The sequence below is a fragment of the Ciconia boyciana genome, chromosome 10, assembly GCF_034638445.1.
Source record: "Ciconia boyciana chromosome 10, ASM3463844v1, whole genome shotgun sequence".
Classification (NCBI taxonomy): domain Eukaryota; kingdom Metazoa; phylum Chordata; class Aves; order Ciconiiformes; family Ciconiidae; genus Ciconia; species Ciconia boyciana.
Window position 1 is genome coordinate 43,144,579 of NC_132943.1, and position 22,574 is coordinate 43,167,152.

The following is a 22,574-nucleotide window of genomic DNA, read 5'->3' on the forward strand; positions in this document are numbered from 1 at the left end:
CCTGAATCCTGTTTGTTATTAACAGGGAAAATTATCTACAAAACAATGCCATGAGATCAAGAAGTAAAGCCTTGTGTAACTTGCAGTTCTTTGCACCATTACAGAGATGATGTCATGTTTTCAGAGCTATCAGGAAGCTTATTAGGAACAACTGAAAATGCAATACGAACATCACCGTGTAAGGGAGCAGAAGTATTTTATCTGCACAGGTGTTAATTCCATTTTTATTGCACATGTTCATTTGGAAAGGATTAATTTAAGTACCTGTTTCCTCCCAAATGCATGTTCCTGTAACTTTTTGTACGTGAATAATTCCACTGATTTTTTTTAGTTAACTGCAGATGTCTGTACTGTTTTCCTAATGACCTCTTGAGTGTACTGCACGTTAGAGTCCAGCTTTACTTATGCCTAAATCTGCAAAGTGTATTAGCGTAGACACAACTATATGACACCGCACTGAGCGCAGAAGGCTTTAGTCCCCTGCAAGGCTGTTCTCTCAAGATTTTTATAACGTGCGAGCACATCTTCTCCTCCCTTGTCGTTTGGATTGTGTATGAAGTGCTAGTGTCCTCTTTTTTTTCCTTCTTTGATCGGCCTATCTGTGGGTTGGTTTTTGTTTTTTTTTTTCTTCTTGGTTTCTTTTTCTGGTATCTGGACCTCGAAAAACCTACCAAACGGATCATCACCAAATAGTGTGAGTATTTAGTATGTTAAATACAGACATTTTAAAGGGCAGGATGCTTTGCTGCATGGGGTTTTGGTGGGGGTGGAGAGGAAGTAGGGGACTTGTGAAGGAATAGGAGAAATTTTCTGATCTGTTCTTAACAGCACATGACACTATGCTCTTTGCGTTTGAATTGTCACTTCAATTTTTTTATTTCAATATCTGAACTTAAATGGTGAAGCAATATTGTGGGTAGGGTCCGGAGAGGCAGGACTCTTGCAGTGACCCAGCCCTGCGTTGCCACCCTCTCCTACCGTGCATTGCTTCTCACCCAGGGTTGGAGCCCGTCCACTGCGTCCTGGGTCTCATCACATGAAGGAAAAGGGGTTCAGGAATCCCCACCAGAATCCCCAGAGCCCAGAACTGATGGTGAAAGCCTGCGTGGTCAGTATGTAACTTTGGAGTGGTTTGAATGCTCCCTCCCTTCTCCCTTTAAATACTTGCATTGAAAAATATGGGGTTTGGTCGGATTGCTCAGACCCCTGCTTAGACGGTGTTTGACCCCGTGAGCCCCTGGTCCCTCCGTGCTTCTGTTGCCACTGCTAGAAGCCACCCTTTAAAAGCACAGAGAGATTGGTGACCAGTCCCCCAGCCTTTGTCACCCCCTTGGTGCCTCTCCCACGCCCCTTCTGTATCCACAGACAAGACCAGCGCGGTGCTGCTAGAGCACGGGGCTGGCAGGAAAGCCGTAAGAGGAGACCAGTAGCAGGGTGTTTCAGGTGTTCTCCAGGGACATGAAGTGATTTCAGCTCTGCCCTGGCTTAAACAGGATTTAAATCATGACTTTTTCTTTCCCTCAGCTACTCCATTTCACAAAGTTCCCTTCACCAGACCCCCTCTCCTTGTCTTCTCCTTGCTGATGGGCGCTGCATGCTCTGCGTGGTGACGACCCATGCATTCATCTGTCCTTGCGTTAGAAGTGACTGCCCCTGAGTCGGGGTGGAAAGCCTGGGGCTCATATAAACCTGGGGCTTGGAGGCACTGATTTGGTTCCTGGGAGACCTTAGGGGCGGCTTCTTGCATCTTTATGCACCCATTTTCTTATTCTTTCTGCATCAGATATCCCTTTAAACAAGAATTGGTTAGTGTTAGGGTTGAATAATTTTAATAATTTGTTAGGGTTTCCTGCAGTCTTAGCTGGTTCTCTGACTCGGTTTGCTTAGTTTTCCAGTATGATGGAACTCCTCTTGGAGCTGAGGCTTGGCTTAATTCTAAAGGCAGGTTGAGGATGCAGCACCGAAAAAGCAAATAAACAGCTGTGCCTCACGAAGGGGAAAGGAGCCTCTCTGAAAATGGATAGAGAAGAATGTCTGTGTGCGCACATCTGCCTGCGTTTCTCTTGCACACGCCGCCTTGCCCGTGCCTTGGGCTTGCGTTTCAGCTTGTGGGTGGTTCATTAGCAAGGGAAACTTTGCTAGCGCGGTGGTTTGGGGTTTAAAACCCTTACATTGTCAGGCCCCTTTGGCGCTAATGGAGCCTGACAGTTCTGGGAAGCAGGACTTGTATTTCACGACGTGCCTGACATTCCTCTCTTGTGCAGGTCGGGAGGTGGCTGCCAGCCCCTCTGGGTTAGGGATGGAGAATATTTCTCAGCTGAAAAGCCAGAGCTGCCGGCAGGATCCTGAAACGCAATGGCTAGCCAGCGAGGGACACCGGTGGGGTGACAGGACTTCCCCAGACCAGGGGGACTCAGGTCCAGGGGCAGAGGAGGCCGGAAGGGGACGGTGGGGTGAGCTCAGAGGTCTCCATCTGAGGACATCAGTGAGTGCTCTGGCTGTTGGAGACAGTTCCCTAGGGTGGGAATGGGAGAGGCTTAGTTCTGTGTTCAGTGGTGCAGGGGAAAGGAAGCCTGAAGGCTGAGGGTTGAGGACTTGGATGGAGTTCAGGTACCAGAGGATCCAACTGGGGTTGTGAGGGACCCCCTGCTCACCTGGGACCTCGCCCCTCAATTCCAGAGACACCAGTGCCAGGCATCCCGAGTCCAAATGCACTGGCTGCGTAGGCTGCTTCTAGATTCAGCCCATTTCTTGAGTATTCTTCAATTCACCTCCTTGTCAAGGTGAGCTCAAAAACAGGGCTCCCTAGAAAAGCCTATTTCTCTGCCTTGTCTGCAAGAGCAGCCTTGGGCAAGAAAGCTCAGGTAAGGCTGTTTACTTTGCCAGCGTCTGAAGTTGTGAGATTTCTCTCACCCATCTATGAGTTTGAGTCCTTCAGTCTCAGACCCTGCACCTTAGTTACAAGATCACGTGTCTCTTCCCGTCTCATGGTGGCTATCTGCCAGGGTTCCTCACCCATCACGAAGGTAGATGCTCTGGGTAGCAGGCTCTACACACCCCTTCTCCCCCAAATTCTCACTCCCCACTGTACCCTCCAGATGGAGACAGCTTCTCTAATTCAACCAGCTCGCTCAGGGGCAGAGCTCGCTCTTGTTTTGGTCCTGATGGGACACGTCCTGCTTGGAGGCACGTAGATGTGGAATTAACAGTTTTGCAAACAAGCAGCTCTTGCCAGAGCTGGCACTTGAGTGTTTATGTTTCAACCTTGGGGGTAAATGCTGTGTGGTTTGTCCCTTCCCAAACTGTGGCTCCAGGCTGCCTGTTGACCTGGGAAGACAGCGCTACCGCCGTTCACATCTCATTATCCTCGCTAGCTTGGGCAAAATGACCAGCGTCGTTATTTGTACCTTGAAATCCAAAATTCCTGATCGTGTGCGTGCAACCCAGGACATACCACCTCCAACACAGCCGTGGTGCACACGTCCCTGAGTCAGATCCGGGTTTCTCCACCCCGTTGAGCTGGTGCCTGATCTTGCTGCAAGATCCCTCTGGTCTGGCTCAGTGATACTGGGTTGCTGTGCTGCTGGGGATCTGAACAGCAGATGGAAACTCCTTCTGCTCTCTGAGCCCGGCAGACCGAGAGGGACACATTGCTTCCTTTGTAGCGTGCCCTTGCTTTCAGCTGACTCCTCGCTGCAATTTGTTGTATTGGATTTCTTCCTTCGTGAAGCCAGAATAATTCAGAGGCCTCGGAGACGGTCTCTTGCCTATTGGGTTACTTCCCATGAGCACATCTTGGAACGTAAAGGGGAAAATGCCAATTACTTTTAAATGCTTTAGAATTGCAAAGCTCTAGCTATATTTCTGTGTCAGTAGAGAAAAGCCTGGCATTTGTAAGCCAGCCAGCCCCTTCATGATTTAGGGGTTGCAGCCCATTGAAAGCTAATTGAAACTGGGCTCCCAAACAGCTTTGTTTTAAAAATTAAAAAGCCCCAGTGATTTTTTTTTTTTTTCCCCCCAAAGCACCTTGGATCCATCCACTGAGGAGGCAACTACCGCAGCCTGATATTGCTGCTGTGGTTGCAGAAGAGGGCAGGGCCGTGGCTGTGGAAAGCCCAGCAAATGCAGGGCTGCTTGCATGTTTGTGGGGCTTTTGTGAATGCATCCTTCTCTGCCAGAAGAGTCCAAGGGGGTGGGCTGAGCTCTGGGACCTTGCACATCTTAGACGGCTGGACCCTGTCTCAGCTGAATTCGCACTCTCCCCTCTTCCCGGAGTCTGAAGGCACGTGGGGAGGCAAGTCAGTCTAGTACGTGTGGTGGGCTCGGGAGCTGCCAGCCGTGGAGGGATCTTCAGCTCTCGGAGAGCCCCAGGCACATCCCACGATGCCCCCGATAGCTGCCTGCAACGCCGAGGCACGCCTCTTCCAAAGTGCTTCCTGCCATATTTTCTGAAAAAAATATTAAGAAATAACATTTCCGTTTTCCAGTGAGAAATTTAATTAGAAGGAATTAAAAGGTATAGTTTATTTAATAGTTTATAGTTTAATTTAATGTGATGAAAAAAGGATTAGCTCCCTCCCCCTCCTACCCAAATCCCAGCCGAAGACGATGGCAGCCTGGCCTCCAATTGCATCCAACAGCCACAGAAGGGAAACGCTTACCAAGAAGAAAAGGGAGAGAAATTCCACCCCAGATTTACGACTTGTGAAGCAGAGGTTGCATGGGTTAGCCTTATTTTATGTCGCGCTGGGTCCCACAGACTCGACTTTGTTGTGTGCCCGGGAACGGGCTGAAAACTGATTTTTTTGGCTGCTTTCGCAGGTCACTTGTGTGCTCAGGTGCTATTTTGGGCCACTGAGGTTCTCGGTTGTGTGTACGTGGCGGAGCGTGTGGTTCAGACATGCGGGGAGCATGCGCGCTTGTCCCTGCAAGGTGGGGTTTTTCCCTCCCAGGCGGTTTCCCCTTTTTGACTTTTTCTTTTTTTTGGCTAGTGACAGTGATTAGGAGCATCAGGCAGAAGTGAATGGGAGGGGTTTGGCCCCAGGGACATTGGCATCGTAGGGTTTCCCCCCTGCCATGCTCAAGCCAGTTGGGTGGCAAGTTCTGTTGCGCAGGAGAAACGCTCTGCCTGGTGGCCCCTGCTCCAGCCCTTCTCTATCATAGACTTTCCAAAGCAAACATCTGCTGTTCAGGGGAGGAACCCAGATGTGGCTTCTTCCTTCAGGATCGGTCAGGCTCGTGGCACAGCCCGATGCAAGGGAGCTTTCTGCACCCTCCCAGCCCTGGTGGTTTTGCCCTGAAATGACCTCTGGGGAATCCTTGCACAGCTCAGGACTTCAGCAGAACCAGGAAGACCTACGGCAACGGGTAACAGCATAGTCGTGCCGATTATCTTTGATTGTGCCGCTTATTTTGCTCAGAGGCAAGAGGTGGTGGGGATGGGAGCCCTGCTCTGAGGTGGCACAGGGAACCCTCCTCCTGTCACCCTGGTCGTGCTTTGTTTCTGCACCAAGGGCTAAGTTGATCACCAGAGCTGGGACCGGGATGGAGCTCGCCTCCTCCATTACCTGGAAGTTTGGGAAGCAATGCGGCAGGATCTAAATGGGTTGGCCGGGAGGCACACGAGGCCAGAACAAATGACCCAGTGATCCTAGAAAGCCTCTAATCCTACCACAGTATCTACACTTGCTGGCAAATGTGCTCAAGGCATTCTCCCCAGGTGTTGCACCAGGGGCACCCAGGACACATGGGAAGAGGGGGCCCAGCCACTGCCTGGCCCGGTACTTCACCCAAAGTGCAGCACTGGGAAGTGGACCCTGGGACATGCAATGAAGTGCAGATGCCACCTTTGAAAATGCATCCAGGCCTGGAGGACAGGGACTACGCCTGCTGCAATATATTTGCTCTCTGCCCTATGCTGGATAAGGTGGAGAAGGCAAAGGCGATGTGGAAATGCCATCGTCGGCCTTACAGGGAAAGCAGCACCTGAACGCATGTACGGTGACAACCTTCTCCTTGAAGCCAGGGAGAAAATGGACATGTTCTGCAAATGAGTCGTCTTCTCCAAGGAAAATGGATGTCTTTTTCTTTTTCCAGCTTTTGAAGAAGTGCAAATTTCTTTTAAAGAAAAGTGTTGGTAGATTTTTTTTTTCTTTTTCTCTTTTTACAACTTTTTTTCCCTGTATGTGAAAAGGCCAGGTGATTTCTGTCCTTTTCACTACTGGAAGTACTTCCAGGTGTGCTGGCTCTGCAGAGGGACAGGGCAGGGCTGGTGTTAACTGCTGCCGGTCCCACACCCTGCAGGTGAGAGGCTTCCAGAGATGGCAGAGGATGTGGTCTCCCTGTGTGTGGGCCATCGCTTAGATGACTCCCTTCTACAAACCAGAGCAGCTACAACCCCATGGACTCGTGGTCACGTGCTGAGGTATGGTTGCTTTTCTGAGGGACGTGGAGGCACGCACGAGTGGGGTCAGGTGCTCGGCTGCTGGAGCAGGATGGGCCTGGGAACCTTGCTGAGCATCGCTTTCCTGCAGGATGTGTGGCTGGGGAGGCTCCCTGCTCTCTCCTTCCTCCCAAGAGGATGTTGTAGAGGCAACGACCGAAACAAGTCTGGCCCGGGGGGCCCATATGCCTATCTTTACTGCAAGGTCTGCTAAAGGTTAATAGCATAAATAATGCAGAGAAGGAGAAGCTACTTTCTACACAGGAGAAACTACTTAAATATCTAAAATAACTGATACAACCCCAAAACTGAGACAAACAGAAGGAATTTCATTTTCCTGAGAAAAGCAGCAGATATAGTCCACGTGCCCAGGGTATACCAGGACCTGCCGTCTCCCCGTCTCCTGCTGAACCACATTTAGGGAGGTCTCGTGCTGCAATGCTGTGGAAGGGAACGGCCCTTGGTCTCCATCCGGTGTAACTGCTTTTGTTTGAAAGGCTAATTATGGATGTAAACTCCTCCCTCCCCCAAAGGCCAGAAGAGCCTGTTCCAGATGACCGGGATATAAACTGAGAGGACTTCCATTGATTTAATGGAAAAGGCATATTTTAACAGAGCTCTTTTTGTTTCAGAAGACTGACTTGGTCTAGCAGGAAATGGATGGGAAGTGGTACAGGCGAGCAGAGTGGAGGAGCTGCAGAGTATCTCTCAATTCCTGGGCTGGCAGCCTAGCCACAGGGACTGTTTTCTGGCTAACAGCTTTACGTTGGATTGGTTGGTGGCAAGAGGTGCTTAATTTCTTCTGTGCTTTCAGGTTTCTCTGCTTTTTGGAACAGCATCTGCTGATGCTGGAGACCAAGTGTCGGTTGTGCTTGGGAGGAGCTGGGGATACACGGCGTATTGCAGAGCTGTCTGGGAAGGAGAAGCTGTTTGGATAAGAAGCCGTTGCTCCGAGCAAGAGGTTCCAAGCTGGTCTGGCTTTAACCTCAAGAGGGAGAAAGGAAGTCTTTCTGTCCAATTCAAATAATCTCGGCGGTACTTCCAGTGCACGTTACAAAGCTGGAAACTGGAGTCAACCTGAGGTAGGTCCTTGGTCAGCATCCGTACATGGAGAGTAGGAACGCACAGGTGAGAACCAGAAGTGACACTGATGAATTGTGAATGAGCAGCACAGAGATGCTAGGCTTTGTCTCATTGCATCCTCTTAAAGGCAGACAAGCAGCCTTTAACCATTTGCATGATGCTTTTTCTTTTTTTCCACTGGAGAGACGGCAGTGGGAAGAGAAAAAGCCCAAGATGCTCCTCTCCACAATACCCGAGTTACTCTGTTGACCACCACAGATGTCTGTGCTGCAGTCCTCGTCGTAAGGATAGATGGGAAATGAATGACAGTGCTGTTTTCATAGCTCTCAGCTACTATGATGTCTGAGGATGTGGAGGACAAAGAATGACTCCTCCATCTCGAAGTGTCTTGTGAGTCTGATGGCTGGACATCAGAAAAATGGCATTAGAGTCAAGTATGTTTGAAACAGACAGTATCAACAAAGCACTCAAATGGTTAAATGCATGTATAAAAATGTACATAAACTGTATCATGGGGAGAAAGGTGAAAGTAAACAGACTGACAACAAATAGTGAATATAGAAAGGCCATGATGAACTCCTTTCTCCTGGCCTTCATTTGCACAGGTATTAAAGTCTGTAAATTTGGGAAACTGGAACAAAATGCTTGTAAAAGTAAGTGTTTCAACATATACGTTAACCTGAGAATAATCGCTATGATAGTGTGTTTTGACTTTGTGTCAACACTGAGGGAGATAGCTAGACATCCTCACTCCACTGGTGCTTGTGTCTAGGAAGTCCCAGGAGGTAGTGGGAAATGATTGCTTCAGAAAAAATGTAAAGCTAGGCAAGAGTGAGCTTGGTGAGCTCTCACCTGGCATATCGCACTCCAGCCTCTACTGGAGCAAGCCGAGACCTCATTTCTTTTCGCACTGGTTTTATAGCCATGTTGGTTCATAGAATCACAGAATCGTTTAGGTTGGAAAAGACCTTTAAGATCATCAAGTCCAACCCTTCACCTAGCACTGCCAAGTCCACCACTAAACCCTGTCCCTAAGCACCTCATCCAAATGCCTTTTAAATACCTCCAGGGATGGTGACTCCACCACTTCCCTGGGCAGCCTGTTCCAGTGCTGGACAACCCTTTCGGTGAAGAAGTTTTTCCCAATATCCAATCTAAACCTCCCCTGGTGCGACTGGAGGCCATTTCCTCTTGTCCTATGGCTTCTTACTTGGGAGAAGAGACCGACCCCACCTCTCTACACCCTCCTTTCAGGCAGTTGTAGAGAGCGATGAGGTCTCCCCTCAGCCTCCTTTTCTCCAGGCTGAACAACCCCAGGTCCCTCAGCCGCTCCCCATCAGCCTTGTGCTCCAGACCCTTCCCCAGCTCCGTTGCCCTTCTCTGGACACGCTCCAGCCCCTCAAGGTCTCTCTTGTAGTGAGGGGCCCAAACCTGGACACAGCATTCATGGTGTGGCCTCACCAGTGCCGAGTACAGGGGGACGATCCCTTCCCTAGTCCTGCTGGCCACACTATTTCTGATACAAGCCAGGATGCCATTGGCCTCCTTGGCCACCTGGGCACACTGCTGGCTCATATTCAGCCAGCTATCGACCAACACGCCCAGGTCCTTTTCCACCGGGCAGCTTTCCAGCCACTCTTCCCCAAGCCTGTAGCATTGCATGGGGTTGCTGTGGCCCAAGTGCAGGACCTGGCACTTGGCCTTGCTGAACCTCATACAATCGGCCCCAGCCCATCGATCCAGCCTGTCCAGGTCCCTCTGCAGAGCCTTCCTACCCTCCAGCAGATCAACACTCCCGCCCAACTTGGTATCGTCTGCAAACTGACTGAGGGTGCACTTGATCCCCTCATCCAGATCACTGATAAAGATACTAAACAGAACTGGCCCCCGTACTGAGCCCTGGGGAACACCGCTTGTGACCGGCCACCAACTGGATTTAACTCCATTCACCACCACCACTCTCTGGGCCTGGCCATCCAGCCGGTTTTTTACCCAGAGAAGCGTACGCCTGTCCAAGCCGTGAGCAGCCAGTTTCTCCAGGAGAATGCTGTGGGAAACGGTGTCAAAGGCTTTACTAAACTCTAGGTAACCAACACTCACAGCCTTTCCCTTGTCCACTAAGCAGGTCACCTTGTCATAGAAGGAGATCAGGTTGGTCAAGCAGGACCTGCCTTTCATAAACCCGTGCTGATGGGGCCTGATCACCTGGTTGTCCTGTACATGCTGCGTGATGGCACTCAAGATGATCTGCTCCATAACCTTCCCTGGCACCGAGGTCAGGCCGACAGGCCTGTAGTTCCCCGGATCCTCCTTCCAGCCCTTCTTGTAGATGGACACATTTGCTAACCTCCAGTCAACTGGGACCTCCCTGGTCAGCCAGGACTGCTGATAGATGATGGGAAGTGGCTTGGTGAGCACCTCCGCCAGCTCCCTCAGTACCCCTGGGTGGGTCCCACCTGGCCCCATAGACTTGTGTGTGTCTAAGCGGTGTAGCAGGTCGCTCACCATTTCCCCTTGGATTATGGGGGCTTCATTCTGCTCCCCGTCCCTGTCTTCCAGCTCAGGGGCTGGGTACCCAGAGAACAACTGGTCTGGCTATTAAAGACTGAGGCAAAGGCGGCATTAAGTACCTCATACTGTTCCTCATCCTTTGTCGCTGTGTTTTCCCCCCACATCCACTAAAGGACGGAGATTCTCCTTAGCCCTCCTTTTGTTGCTGATGTATTTATAGAAACATTTTTTATTGTCTTCTACAGCAGTAGCCAGATTAAGTTCTAGTTGGGCTTTGGCCCTTCTAATTTTCTCCCTGCATAACCTCACGACATCCTTGTAGTCCTCCTGAGTTGCCCGCCCCTTCTTCCAAAGATCACAAACTCTCCTTTTTTCCCTGAGTTCCAGCCAAAGCTCTCTGTTCAGCCAGGCTGGTCTTCTTCCCCGCTGGCTTGTCTTTCGGCACATGGAGGCCTGTTCTTGTGCCTTTAAGATTTCCTTCTTGAAGAATGCCCAGCCTTCCTGGACTCCTTTGCCCTTCAGGACTGCCTCCCAAGGGACTCTGTCAACCAAGCTTCTAAACAGGCCAAAGTCTGCCCTCCGGAAGTCCAAGGTAGCAGTTCTGCTGAACCCCCTCCTAACCTCTTTGAGAATTGAGAACTCTGTCATTGCATCATCACGGCCACCCATGACCCCATCATCACCGATTCACTGCCTAGTGCAACATGTACATCTGCACTGCCAAATCTCTTTTGGGTTGTCGTAACTGCAGGCTCACACCTGGCTCTTTGTGCATTGTCTCTCCAGAAATCTGGGAGAAGGAGAGATAGGACAAGAGAGGAAAAAATTGCTCCCTTTTACCTATCAGTTAATCTGGAATTCTTTTGCAACTGATGTGGAGCCCATCTGTCTTTCAAGATCACTCTTGCTGTGTTATGTTTAGCTGTAAAACCCAACTGTGCTTGGATTTTCCTCTGCAGTTCTTGCAGGAGGGATTTTTCTCCTGTCCCCTGTTTAGCATCCTTTCCAGATTTCACTCTGTTGCGCTCACCTCTTGCAGGCCAGGCTCTTCACTGAGAGTTACACTTGGAGACGGGGAGGAGGACTGCAAGGAGAGATAGATGTTATTTAGGTTGGACAAAGATGCATAGCCCTTCCTGGGGCGTGCAGCTTGATATAGCAGGAAGGTTTATTTGTTCTAGTTACACTAAGAATTTTATTCATGCTTCTTGCTGCTCCTGGCAGGGCGGGAGCTGAATAAAAGTACCTCTCTGTCCCTTCAGCAAACAGGCATGGGTCCAAACAAAAATGTCCTGACAGGAGAGCAACGGGATAGCTCTTCTGGAGGATGCACCAAGACCTTGATTTAAAGTGATCCTGAGCAGCCTGGATGCTGGGAAGCTGCTGACCAGAGAAGAGCCAGAGGAGATTTTCCAGTAGTGACAGGTTTTCACTGTGATGAAGCTGTGGCTGTCACCGTGCATGGGTGGAGTGGGACAAGGCAGAGGAGAGCAAGAAATGCCCCCTCGATGGCCTCAGCATCCCTGATGGGGTTCCCAGTGGCTGCAGGGGCAGCTCAGCTGAGGAGCACCTCGTGCCGGAGACCAGCCCTGGAGCCAGGAGGAATTCATGGGCCGCCCAACGTGCGCGGTTCGTAGGTAGCCCTGTGCCGATCAGGTAGCCTGGGAGGAAGGAGAGGTGTTCTTCTCCAGTTTTAGTGTTCCCTAGCGCTCAGCTTTCCATTCCTCTCCACAGAAGTGTCAAGAAAGGGCTGGTTTTATGTTTAACTCCGTTAGACGGAAGGCTGTAAACTCAGAGCCCACGTTAATAGGATACTTGTCTTTCGGAGCCAAAATGGAGGGTGAGAGACCAGGGTCTCTCGCAGCTAAATACTGTTCTATTGTGCTGCATTTTATATCTGCTGGTAGGAGCGACCAAAAGCTGTGTGGGAATGCGCGTTAAATGTGTTATTTCGTTAAAATGTCACTTTCTCAAGTATCATGTGCTGTATTTGCACGGGGCTTGCGGGCTCTCAGTATGCGACTGTGGAGAGCAACTGGAGCATAGGACCACCCGAAGGCATCCAGCTGCTTCCAATGCAGTGCCGCGGAGGGGGGGACAGCCCGCGGTGGAAGGCGCGTGTGAACTTCCATTGCTGGTCTCAGCATTTGCGTCTGCTGCCACCCGGGCTGGCTCTGCTGGTGGCTGGGCTTTGTGGGAAAGCCACTGTGTGATGCAGGAGAGAGGATGTCTCCCCGGTGGGAGAAAAGCGTGCTTGGAGAGGGAAGGAGCCCCTCCAGAAGGGCTAAAGTCCTTCCCAGGTTCATGTAGATGGGATGGCTTGATGGCCATGCAGGGCTGAGTCCCAGTCACCTGCTGGTGCTTGTGCAGAAAAGGAGTCCGGGAGCTGGAGGCTTTGTTGCACTGTTAAATGCAACAACATTTTTGGAAAGTGTTGGGTTATTAAGTGCAGATTTCTGTGCCCAATTAAGGCTGAAATATGCTGAGAAGGGAGGGGGGTTTATGTCAGGTATCTAATGCCCACTGTCATGGTTTAAGCCCAGTCAGCTTAGTTAAGCCCACACGCAGCCGCTCGCTCACTCCCACCAGTGGGATGGGGGAGAGAATCGGAAGGGTAAAAGTGAGAAAACTCGTGGGTTGAGATAAAGACAGTTTAATAGGGAAAGCAAAAGCCACGTACGCAAGCAAAGCAAAGCAAGGAATTCATTCACTGCTTCCCATGGGCAGGCAGGTGTTCAGCCATCCCCAGGAAAGCAGGGCTCCGTCACACGTAACGGTGGCTTGGGAAGACAAACGCCATCACTCTGAATGTCCCCCCCTTCCTTCTTCTTCCCCAGCTTTACATGCTGAGCATGACGCCATATGGTGTGGGATATCCCTTTGGTCGGTTGGGGTCAGCTGTCCCAGCCGTGTCCCCTCCCAGCTCCTTGTGCCCCCCCAGCCCACTCGCTGGTGGGGTGGGGTGAGAGGCAGAGAAGGCCTTGACTGTGTGTAAGCACTGCTCAGCAGGAACGAAAACATCCCTGGGTTATCAACACTGTTTCCAGCACACATCCAAAACAGAGCCCCATCCTAGCTACTGTGAAGAAAATTAACTCTATCCCAGCCCAAACCAGCACACCCACCGGAGTTCACTTCCAGCTCACTCCCAGGGCCTGCCCAGAAAATTTTTCCTTAATTATTTTGTGCAAGGCCAAAGTGCCCTTTCTCATGTCAAAGATGTAATTTGCTTTCCTGCCACCCCTTTGCCTCCGCTACTGTGGACCCCCACATCTCCATATACTCACAGTACTTGCTTTGACTGTCTCCTGGAGCTTGGCTCTCTTTTTACAGCCTTGCACTCATTGTCAAGGCTGTAGACACACTTGCTTGAGAAAGCTACAAGGTCAAGCAGGTCAAGCACTGATGCATCCGCTTGCTGATGGTCCTGTTGCTTGTTCTGAAGTCCCTGGGTGGTAAAGACCACTAGAGGACTGTGATACTGCTAAAGTTGTTTAAGAAATTGTCCTCCTTTGAGCTGTATCTTCTCTAAAGCATTGGGAGATGGAAATGGAGCGTCCCAAAAGTGTTCCCAGGCTCAAAATCAGGGATTAATTGACACGTACATTTATATGTGATTGGCTCTGACTCCTCTGGGGGGGGTTGCCTTAGAGGTCTGGAGGCTTTTTTTTGCTGTAACAGGAAACAAGGTGTTGGGTACGGTGCTAGGCTTTATCTGGCCAAGAAGATCAACATCTCTACAGACATCTAAAAGCAGGCAGGCAAATCTCGGGCTTTGGAAGAGCAGCTTATTACTAAACTCATGAGGAGGGAATCCTGGAGTGGGCCTAAGCCATCCTTAGAAAAGTGCAGAAGAGGCCGTTCAATGGACACTGCCTTGCTTGGCAGAAAAGGCATCCAAAACAGCAGGGTCGCTTGAAAGGGGGGTGGTGATACATCTGCTGTTGAGTCAAAGGACTGTGTCAACGCACCTTCTAGAAGAGTGGCTAAGCTGCCTCCTGATTGCTGAGAGCAGCTTTTGTGGGGGACAAAGAACCTTATGCATCTTGTAAGCATGTTGCAGGACAGCTGGCTGCCCCAGCGAGCCTTAGGTTTGGAGGAAGGATATTCTGACAGGTTGACCTGGAGGAGCTTTGCAAGTAGGTCTTTGCTGTGCCCCAGCCTTAGTTTGTGATCCATGAATGTTCCTGCCTCACAGTTCTGATCCAATGGTGGCACCAGGAATCTCTTTCTGCCATACTCTTTTCTCCTGCCTTCTGGCAGCTGCAAGTTGGACATCTGAGTTTCCAAGCCAGAGCTCAAAGACAGACTTGTGCCACCAGAAATCAATCTGTAGGCGTGATGAGTGGGACAACTCTCCACGGCAGCCCTTGCAGGGCAGGAGGAGCAAAATGTTGTTGGAGGCAGCTAGACCCCTGCTTTGGGGTGGGGACTGTTCTGTTTGCCATGTCTGGGGCCCTGGGGGTGGCTTGGGACCAGCATGCTGCGGTAACAGGAATGAAGACAGATTCAAATAAGACAAGTGATATGTTACCTTTAACACCGGGGAAAGCAGAAAAGGTTCGGTGAAGCTGAGACAACATTTCTGGAGCAACGTAAGGTTTTTTTAAACAATTTCCTGATTACTTTGACTGCTTGATCTTACAGCCTAAGTATTGCCCTGGTGTTATTTTTTTGCATTTCATTTCCTAAGACGTCCTGAAGAGCAGGGAGTGAAAAATAAAATAAAAACCTGGCATGTATTTTACAAGCTGCGCTGGCTTCTCCCACAGACCCCGTCAACCCTTTGAACCACAGCTGCTCCGATAGCTGAGGTCACTGGAAAGGCTCCTACTGACTTCAGGGGCTTTGAACCCAGCCCGTAAGTAGTGATGCAGTTGCAAGTGTGACCCAAAGGCCATTTTCATGGAAAAGCTCCCACTGGCTCCAGGAGAGGCTGGGTCAGCCTGGCCGTGGGCTTTGGTGATGGAGGAGCCACCTTCATAACGCCGTCGCTGCTGCCTGCACCGCAAGCTAGCGGAGCTGCATCAGCTATGTGCCACCCACTGCCTGACAGCAAGGGAAGGAGAGGCACCTCGTTTTCAAGTCTTTGGGGTGGATCAGGGTTTTCAGCCCATGGCTGGGCTCCAGTCATCTTCCTAGAGTGTTTGTGGCAGCTCCTGAGCATCAGTTTTTTCCTCTGAGCTCCACAACAAGAAGTGTGGTTAGAAATTTTTTTGAATGGGGAAAGTTTCTTGCCTCAGGCCAAGTGCAGAAATGTGGAATGGATTTGGATCAAACTTTTTTTTTTCTTTTGGAATTTTATTTAAAGAAAAAAAAATAGTGCCTTGGGCAAGAACTGAAGCATGGAAAATTTTATCCCAAAAGGTGGATGCTTTGTGAAATTACGAGCGTGTGAAAACAGGTGGTTAAACTGAAATGGTTTTACAGATTTAAGTACAGAGGGTGCTACCAAAAACCTGTTATAAATCCTGGAGTGAACTCTTCTTGAAAGGCAGAGGTAGAAGAACAGGCCATCAGCAAGTAACCTGAACCACTACCAAACCCACAGGCGGCTCCAGAACCGGTAAAAAAGCCAAGCAAAATGAGAAGAGGCTTTCTGAAAGGTCAGCAAGGGAGCCAAGTCCAGGCCTGGGCTTCGGTATTTAAACTCAGTCTCAAAAACGACACCCTAGTGACTGGTGTCTGGCTGGGACAAGTTTTACTTGCAGCACCTGATCCAAAACCTGCTCGAGTCAATGGCAAGCGAACTTCTCCGAGTGTTGGATCACGGCCTTTAACGTGCAGCCAGGAGGAAAAACATGTAAGGACTGTGCTGCAGCACGTTGCACGGTGGAGGAAGGGCTGGTGCTACGCAAGAGCCAGAACCGCACTGCCCTTTGCCGTGAAAACCAGTGGGCGTACTGCTGAAATGAGTCCTGGTGGAAATAGAGTCCTGAGGAGAAGAAAGTCACGGTGAGTTGGAGGTCTGCAGCTGTGAAAGATCAGGAGGGAAGGCTTTACGGCCGTTATTAGTGTCATTACAGCTAAAGGGGCTAAGTACATCAAGGCTTTGCTGTGCAAGGTGCTGTATAAACACATGACAGGAGAAGGACCCTGCCCTGCGCCGATCTTGGCTGGCGGCACAGAAAAGGGGTAGCAGTGCTTTTCAGCTGCCTGGATGGTTTCCAATGAGCACGTGTGGCTGTCATTGTCCTCTTTGTGATGGACTGTGTTCCTGCTGGAGCCTGGGGCCTCGGAAACACATCTTCTCTGTGGATTAAGTTAAACTAAGTAAGAAAATACATTTGCTTGTTCAATTAGTGGAATGATCTGTGAGTGAAAGTCCCTTTTCTGTGGATGAACATGCCTACATGTGTGCGTATATGCTGTAAAGGATGCTTGACTCCATTTTCTATACTTGGGGACTGAATATTGTCTTCACATGCCCAGATTGTTTTCCTATGCACTGACGAGAGAAAAAAAATCTATTTTTGCCCTATTGTCTTATCCCTTCTTCAGATGTCCTCGCAGAAATGTAGGACCTTCTCAATGTGCCTTGGGGAGCCCAGCTCATCGCAACAGTTAGCCTCAGAGACCTGCCAAGAAAACACGCACTGGGAAGCGTCCACCTTCGTGCAGACCTGATGTAGCTCAGCAAGGGCCTGCCAGGGAATAAGATGCTGCTCCCAGTCCCCCGACTCCCTCGGGTTCAGCCTCGTCCCACCGATGTCCTCCCAGAGGACCACTGAGGACAGCAGTGGGGGGCAGTGGTGCTCCAGCTCGACGCCTCACTCCCAGCTTCGTTATTAATGCACGCTGGTGTACTGCTTTTAGGCTCCCCATGTCACTAGGAATGAGCTGATTTCTGTCGTGTGACTAAAATGTAAGTGTGATTATGAAGTGTTATGATATACGGTCTGCAGAGTTTTACAGCTGTGTCTTAAAGGGCTCATAACAAGAAAAAAAAAAAGGGGGCTTAAACTAGAGGCCAGGAGTATAGTCAAATTAAGGAGTACAATGGCAACGCTAATTAAGACCCCTCGGAGAGAAGAGGGGGAAGGAAATGACCTAACTCCCAGCGCTGTCACAGGATGGTTATTGCCCAGGGACTAAACAAGGGAGAGGCAAACCAGAGGCTGGAGAGACTAGCTTGAGCGATGGGAGATAAAGCCTTAACTTCTCCTCTCTCCCCTGCCGCAGAGCAGGTGGGTATCCTTGCCTTGTCAGGAGAGCCAGGAGGGACATACCAGCCACGGGGAATTTGCCTGTTGCCTGAACACTTTGATGCATGGAAGCCATTAAAGAAGACCTCAACCAAGGCAAAGAGTTGCAGCCTGCAGCACTTTGTCCTAAGCATTTCCATTATTTCTTTTCACATTAGACAATAAATCTTTTAGACATCCACAGAGGAAGTTGGTTAAAAGTGTTTCTCTGTAGTTCTTACCTCGTGAGAGCATGGCTGCAGGCTCTGTGCTCTCCGCCTTGGTAAAGAAGTGTGTGCTGGCATCTTCCTGGGAAGTCCAGTGACCAAGAGATGGTGGGCTCCATGGCAGCCTGCAAGGGCTTCCTCCAGGTCCTGGGTGTAGGTAGGGTAACCAAGTGTCTGGACTGTAAAGTACAGTTTGCATGGCTGAGTAGCAGTGGAAAGAGGGTTTGAGATTTAGGGTATGAGATTCTTTTGCACCCCTCACAGTCAAACCATGAAAAAATTAATAAATGAGCATGGCACTCTTCAGAACAAAAGCTGGAACTTTGTCTTTACTAGCAAGAAAGAAGTTGTAAGGTTGCCATTTTCCTGCAGAAGCAAATTGTCTTCCTATGCACTCAGGAGAGAAAAATAATCTATTTTTGCCCTATTGTCTCACTGTTTCTTCACATGTCCTTGACTGAAAGGCAGGACCCCACCACCGTGCTTTGACCCCTCACAGCTTTGTCTTGAGTCCCTGTGAAGCAGGATGGGTCTTGAGGTTTCTCCACCAGCCTCTCCAAGAGGGCCTTGTTCAGCCACCTAGTTTTGACTCAGAGTAGCATCTCTTATTCCAAGCCCAGACGGACATAGCACAGCAACCGTTGGGCAAGTAACTGTCCAACCACTTGGGATTTCTCTTTGTGCGTCCAAGCCTGGCAAAAAAAAATCCCAGAAAGTGTGAGCCTGAAGTACGCCTCTGAGGTCAGTGTGAAACCTGCTGCAGGGGGATGGGATGCTCCATTTCAGCCTTGGACCTCACATCCCTCAGGAGAGCTCCAGGCCATTTATTCATGCCTTGGCTCCAAGCTTGGCTTTTGCCTTCAAACCAATCCAACTGGAAACTGTTTAGGAAGTGCTAGCCTTGCTGTTTCGCATTTCATCTGTTCAACACAGTATCTTCCATTCTCTTTGAGGTTTAGGAGTTTACTTAGGTGAGCCAATACTTTCTGATCATAGCCATAACTTCAGCATTAGCTGGGATGAAGGTGCAGCCTTTTGTGATGACTTCAAGTTCACCATCCAGGTTTTCTTAGAGGTAAGTAGGAGTGGATGAGACTTTTTTACATGACACCACTCAGCTGGGCTGCTGGATTACACAGCTTGATCCAAGTCTGTCCAAAATCCAGATAAATTTAGATCAGACATTAAGCCCTGCCAACGACTTGCAGACCAAAGCAATAAGAGCACTGGCATGGGAACACAATAACATTCACTATGTTGGCTTCCTCTCCAGTTCTGCAACAGATCTCTGTCAGTCTGGGGCAGGCCATCTCCCTTCCACTGCTTTGATTTAAATGGGTAGCAACTCGCAGCACCATCTTTGTGCATTTTTTTCAACAGTGGAGCTAGGGCTTGCAATAGTGCCGATAGAGATCAATAGTAATGATAGAGAAGAATTAGTAGGGGCTAATAATGACTATTTCTCCATCTGTTGGAGACTTGCTTTCTTATATGATCAGGTACAACTGTCTTTCTCTTCCTGTGTTATTGGCCTACAGCACTTTCTGCGTATTTCATAAGTGTATTTGGCCGCGTGAAATGCCACGCTACATTTTGTGGCATTGAAAGCCTCACTTTCTCAGAGTTAAAGAATTGTCCTTACAGACTCATTTGTGGTACCGCTAATGCACTATCTCAAGTGAACAGTGAAAATATCCTGTCACCACAATGAGTAAGTAACCACGATAGATCTTTATACCTTGCAAAGTTGATCCACCATACTCTGCATATGGGAAAGCTAATTTCTCTCTATTTTATTTTTTTCCTACGTCTAAAATGACTCAAACCCTTTCCTCTGTGTTCTGGAAGGATGTAATTTTCAAGGTGGAGAAACCTCACAGCATCAGGAGCTGAGTAAGTTCACAGAGAGCTGATCACACTTACTTGCAAGAACCCATGCTACATTTACTTCTCCTGGTTTAATGGGGGAGAGGAAAAGGAAGGAAGAGGATATTTCTGACAAAGGATCCGGCAGCACAGCATGTAAGGTAGGGCTCATTTGAAGGCAGTGCCCAATCAGCCCGAGGCAATTAGCACCAACGATGCAGCAGAATGTAACTGATCTTGAAGACACTGTCTTCTCTTAAGCTGAAGGACTATCTTGTTTTAGGACAACTGTTACAGTCAGAAACTTCCAGCCATGTGGGCTTTTCTTCAAGGACCGTACACAAACCCGGACTATGTTTCCAGCCGTACAGCTGGCCACTCTTCTGGAGCCCAGAGTCTGGGAAGGACAATCGGCTCTTCCCTTGTTTAACCTGAGCCTATTTGCTTGCCACTTGTCACTGTCCCACATCCTAATGCATCTCCTTTGCTGCGGCGCTGGGATCTGGGTGCCCAGCAGCAGCCCTTGTTTCAAGCCTCCTAGAAGAAAACCAAGTGCAAAACTGCACTTGAAGGTCGGAGAGGGTCACGCTTGTTCTGTGCTAGAAATCCCTCGCTGGCAAGGGGCCACTTTGGAGTGTCCAATTCCTTGTCATTACCTAGAGGAAAAGCTGCTTTAACCTTCTTTTGGCTTTCCTAGAAGCTGGGCCCTTTTGCTCAGGTGAGGAAAGGTGCTCTCCTCTCCAAGGTGACCTGGTGCAACTCCTCACACCAGCACCCAGTGGATGTAAGGCAGAGAAAGGCTTTCCAAGCAGGACATCGCAGTGCTGGTACATCACAGAGTCTTTTCACTGGGGTGCTGGGGTATGTCTGCTCTTCCACGATGATGAGGCATAGGGCAAAATCTGAGCAGGATGAGCTAAGTGCTGTAGCTTAAGTTATCAGGGAAGAAAAAGCTGATTTGCAGGCTCCAGCAGCAGGGAGCTAACAGCTTTTCCATCACCTTGTGTTAGAAGTCAAAGCTGCGAAGATCCGGCCACGACCAGAACCACAAGCAGAACCCAAGCAAAGTCTCCAGACAGAGACAGACTTGTGCCAAATGGGGAGCAGCCTGTGGTCTGCAGAGAAGAGACAGGCAGGGCCAAGGACCCAGAGCATGCCTGTCCCCGTAGTCTGTGTCCCGTCACCCAGAGGGACATGGACTCTTTCTTGGCAGAGGAACGGAATGCCGCTAACTGCTAACTCCCCAAGGTCAGGATGAAGTTAGAAGGTGAAAGAATAGGTGCAAGCCCCAGAAATGAGGAGTTTAAGGGTGACAAAGTGGCCATGGGCTGAAGTTTCCAGCTGCCTTTGTCGCTTCCTAAGGGAAAGAAATAAACACTCAAGCCTGACCAAAGCCCCTTCTGGAGGATACATTTCCTGGGAACTCTCACTTTGATGGCTGTGAAATCCATAAAGTTTTTCTTCTTATATGTGGGAAACTACAGTCCTTGGTTAAATAAATGACGGTAAAAATAACTCACAAATGCAACACCAACATGGGCACGTAAATCAACGCCTGAAGTGCCTGCTAAGATAAGGTGCCTCCTTTTGCAGGGCGTGTCTGTGAAGGAGTCATCCTGCAAACGAAATCCAGTCGAGAGGGAGGAGGCAAAGTCCCGTCAAGATATGACTCACAAATCCATCAGCAATTTCATTTCAGAAGAGATACAAGGATTTAACGTGGCTGTCAGCAGCATTCTTCAGGTCGCACTGCTGCATAAAAGAGAGTGTTAGAACCTGGGACTTAAACTAAACAGATTTCCTATAGGAAACACACACAAAATTACATTGCTTCTAAAGTTACTTTTATAGACATTTTCCCTGAGAAATATTTCTCCCTGGAAAAATAAATTCACAGGATGTAATTAAAACAGTTATATGTGTACACTGGAATGGCCCCCTTTAAGTGCTTCACCAAATGCACCACTAAATAAAGGAATGAAAGCCAGCTTTGTTTAAATCTATTAATAACAATATGTATTAATTATAAAATGAGACATTGTTCTGTTAGTTTATGGTTATGAAAATAGCCTTTAATAAGGCTGAGACTGGATAACTCAGCTTTTCAGTTGTCTGTGCTGTTAAAACGGCTTTGAAAATCTACCATAATCTACTTCTTTTACTTGTCAAACCCTGACCCGATAAAGGCAATGGGTATCAGATTCCATACCCTATGGATTCTGGTAATAACCAGGTGCTGATGACTGTATTTTTTCTGCTTTTCTTGCCATTTTCTTTGTTTTTAGCTTTTGTTTAAACAAAAAGAGGCAACTGCATTGTATTAGAGTTTAACTTTCACGCTTTGGGGAACAAAGCCTTAAGAGCTTTGTATTGATCCATCTCTCATTGCGCGGGGTGCATTGGTGCTCCCAAATCTGCTCAGATAATTAGGGATAATAATTACCTCCGCCCCCCCCCCCCCCCCCCAGGCCCCACTGCCCCAGTCCAGCAACGTGTGGCAAATCTACTCACCCAGCTTTGCAAAGCGCCTAGGATGCAACACCCCTTTTCTGCCTGGAAAAGCATCCTCAGGGGTGCAGAGATGTTGCAGCCTGATGCCAAGCGGGGGGTAGCTTTTTCCTCGTGTGTTTTCCTGCTTTTGGAGAAGCTTTGTGAAACATCAGGAAGGGAAGGCAGCCTGCTTCATCAGTATTTATAGCCCAGCTAAAATATTCTTGAGAGGCTATTCTGTCTTTCCTTCCCACTTCTCGCACCAGAAGGACTGTGTAATGTGATACTCCTGACCTGAGGAAGGGATGCTGGTGGTGTTAAAAGCAGGCTGAGATAGCCTGATGTGCTAGAGATGCTGCTCGTGTCGTGGCATCCGGCGATGTTGCTCCTGTAGCCCTTGCAGCTTCGGTGCAGCTGGGCAGAGGGTCATCGCTCTGTCATTTCAGGGAGTGATTTGGAGGGCCCAGGGGAAGTGTTTGCTGGGCTCTTGCAGGAGGGAATCAGTGCAGCGGCAAAGAAACGTCCCTGCCTGCCCCTCTTCTCTGCGTGCTCCTTACGTAGGCCATCTCTCACATTATAATTTATTATCACTGATTGGGTACCTTTTATTTTTTCTTTGAATAGTTCATTTCACCTTTTATTCTTTCTTAGTAGGGCTTTCTAAGCCAAAAGGCAAAATTACACCTTTGTACCAGTATAACTACAAAATGTTTTTAATTGCTATCATTGCTATTGCTGTATTGCTGTTCTGATCACCAATAAAACATTTCC

The 22,574-nt window shown here is 49.2% G+C and overlaps 1 long non-coding RNA gene across 2 annotated transcripts; it reads left to right on the forward strand.

Annotated features, from left to right (window-relative positions):
* Nucleotides 1-7,341: 7,341 nt before the first annotated feature.
* LOC140657699 (uncharacterized) lies at nucleotides 7,342-22,486 on the forward strand. Of its 2 annotated transcripts, none has more exons than XR_012044433.1 (3): nucleotides 7,342-7,524; nucleotides 16,538-19,474; nucleotides 20,907-22,486. It is a non-coding gene; the product is annotated as an uncharacterized lncRNA (long non-coding RNA). The 2 variants fall into 2 exon arrangements; XR_012044434.1 differs by lacking the exon at nucleotides 20,907-22,486 and having other exon boundaries at nucleotides 16,538-16,901; nucleotides 18,401-20,253.
* Nucleotides 22,487-22,574: the final 88 nt, after the last annotated feature.